Consider the following 3,146-nt stretch of genomic DNA (forward strand, 5'->3'; position numbering starts at 1 on the left):
AGCATTTTATTTAAATAATAGTAACTTATTAATCTTAAATTTTGATTAATTTCAATTTAAACAATTTATGTGTGTATTTTTAACATGTGAATTAGGCTAGTGTGACCAAGTGAGACTCCTAATTGGACAGTTTGAACTGTTATGCTTATTTGAATTGGGCTAGTGTGCACATTCTATCCTCTCTCTCATAGGCCAATGTGAACATAGTAATTCTACGTTAGATCATTATGTTTTCTACATGCTCTTTCCCCTTAGGCTATACCCGTATCTAACACAAAACAAATTTCTATTTTCAAATACGATACTAACTTATCTTCAAACAAACAAAAGCACCATGCTTTTTATTTTCAAACATGGTACTTATTTTACTAATAATAATAATAATTTTTGTCTAGAACGCTGTACACTGTCCAGAGTTCGAACCTTGACAAATAGTCCAGCATAATTACGGTCTCACAAAAACACTTGCTTTCCCACTTATTTTAGGCTGCCTGCTGCTCTTATTCTCCTGCACGGAACCCCCAAAAGGGAAATTTGATGCCTGCTGCTCCTACTCTCCTGCACGGAACCCAAATTCGATGCACAATTCCAATGACTACCACCAATCGCCTAACTCAACAAAATAATCCATACGTTGAAACATCAATCAATCAATCAATCAATCAGCTTCAAACACACACACACACACACAGGCTCAATTCGCTTTCTCATTTTTCAAACATACCACCTCACATTTCACTAAGACAATGAGCGTGCATTCTCACACTCCAACATGGTTGGTTGGTGTAGGGAAAGGCCGTCGCCTTTCCCGGGCGGAGAGGCCCCCTTCCGACCGGAAAGGCCTCCCGACTGCCTTTCCCGGCCGTCATGGTACTGGGGGAGTGGGAGGTCAGGTGGGCGAGGTCCACTGTCAGACTTGCTCACTCGCAGAGCGCAGGGAAGCTCTGAGATGGAGGGGAGAAAGGCGGAGGTGCTGGTCTTTGCAGCTCATCAATTGCTTCATGTTCAAGGAGAAGTACATCCCCACTTGCTGATGTTGACAGATCTCCAGCGTTCCAGCTGCTGCTGATGTGGCGAAATCCAGTTTGATTCCAGCTGCTGCTGTTGTGATTGGTTGGATGGGTCATTGACATGTCAGAATCTCCTTGATTATGTGATTAAAAGGACACTGATTGAACGGTCTGTATCATCCCTCCCACGACCCCAGACCATGACGGATACCATGGTCTCCCTATTATTTCTCAAGAATGGGTTACAATAAATACCTCATGCGTGAATATGCATTAACAAGTTACTGCATTCAAAGGATATAAGGCTATGGATAACTACTTGAGCAAATGTGAATGTTCTCAATGCAAAAGAAACACGTAAATGACCATGGAATTGTTCATGGCCTGGTGGTTTGGGGTCTGTTCCCAATGGAGCTTCACTTGACAATAGATGGAATGACAAGCAGAGGCAAAATGATATGACAAGCCCACCCAAGTACTTAGAGCAATGCAGTCAAAATCTCTGGAGCCCCAAAAGAAGCTTTATGTTGATCACTCAAAAAGCCTGATATTGAGAGCATGCAAGCAGAGAGTGCTCTCGGATGAGAGGTAAGAGCAAGCAAAGCAAGAGAGAAGAGCACTGAAATAATGGGAATTGAAGGGGTTGGCAAATGAACGAGGGCATCACGCAAAACTGTGAAAAGGCATCGAGGTCGAGTATTAAGAGCGAGCAGACCAACGTTGATAAATCTCTCTCTCTCTCTCTCTCTCTCTCTCTCTCTCTCATTTTAAAGCTCACAGAGAAAGGAGAGAAATGCAAACAGAGCTTACCACCCTTGAGCGCAATAGCCCATGCCAGCTTGGGAGCAATCCCCTTCCTTGCGTGCACTACGTCATAACCCATGTGACCAGAAAACATAAGTGTCTTGAATTCTCTTCCATTGTCATCAACCGTCACATCTACTGTGAGGTAGCCAGGAGGTATGTCAGAAGTGTCTATGACCGGAAACTCCAATAATGTTGGGCCTCGCGGACCAGGAACATTGAATCTGTTTGCCTGCCATTGGCCATCTCCACTGAACACACAGAAGGCTGTAATCCATCCCCACTGAGATAGGTAGGGCCAGACCCATTGCTAGTGTAATGGCAAATCTGGGACCAGAACTTTAGGTCAATAACTCCCCTACTGGTCTGTACCAGTTGGCTTGTGATCTTCTTGAGCATGGAAGCCCACGCAGAGCAGATTTCCCCAAAGCTCTGTAGCTTTTCAACACGGTGATGGATCTCTTCCCAGTCCTCTACAGATCCTGCAAGGGTGACTTGAGGGATCCCACAGCAAAGACAATACTTGTAGCTGAAGTATTGTTTCATGGTTGCCATGAGGGCCACGCTCCCAACAATGGTGTCATTGTGGGTGGTGGTGGAAAAGCGGGGAAGGACCCAATCACAGAGGCTAGGGTCCTTGAGGTTTCCCTTGAGCTCCGTGGCCATGTTGTGTGCAAGGCGGCCGTAGTCGGCAGTCTCTAGTGTTCCGAACTCTTTGACGACGAGCTCCTTCTTGCCCGTGTGCTCTACGAAAATGGACCTCATGGCCTCTGCGTTGCAGTTGACGTGAATCCCAAACTGGATGATGATGGCCAGCCACACATCGTCCGGGCGGATGACGAGGTTGTGGTGCTCGTTGTAGGCCTTCACAACCCCTTGCACGAAGCCATTGTCGGAGGGGCGGAAGTCAGCGCGCTTCCAGGGGCTCTCCTGGAGGATTCTCTCTCGCTCGTACTCCCGAAATTGGTACAGATAGTGCAACTGAGAAGAAGAGGAGTGGATTCTCACAGCTTCCGCAGGATGGCCTGCAACCTTGAATGTTACCCCCCCGGAAGACATGGTAGTGTCTCTCCCGGATGAAAATAACGGGAGAGGTTTTCTATATATATATATATAGAGATCCAAGATCTCTCTCTCTATATATATATATATAGATCCAAGATCTCTATATATATATAGATATATATATAGAGAGATCCAAGCCGAGAAGAGGATGAAAATAACGCGGAGCAGAAAACCACGGGACATTCAAGAAACCAAGAAGAAGTCAAATAGAAAGTAAATAACGCAGAGTCCCAGTGCTCACGAAAAAAAGTGTATTTTATCAACAAG

At 45.4% G+C, this 3,146-nt stretch overlaps 1 pseudogene across 1 annotated transcript; it reads right to left on the reverse strand.

Moving 5' to 3' along the window:
- Positions 1-269: 269 nt before the first annotated feature.
- LOC147627184 (uncharacterized) lies at positions 270-2,889 on the reverse strand (annotated as a pseudogene). Its single transcript, XR_015268530.1, has 2 exons — positions 1,821-2,889; positions 270-558 (listed from the first exon to the last, which is right to left on the reverse strand). The product of XR_015268530.1 is annotated as an uncharacterized LOC147627184 (transcript).
- Positions 2,890-3,146: the final 257 nt, after the last annotated feature.

The sequence above is a fragment of the Cibotium barometz genome, chromosome 21 (assembly GCF_041138505.1).
Source record: "Cibotium barometz isolate CiBa-2024 chromosome 21, ASM4113850v1, whole genome shotgun sequence".
NCBI lineage: Eukaryota > Viridiplantae > Streptophyta > Polypodiopsida > Cyatheales > Cibotiaceae > Cibotium > Cibotium barometz.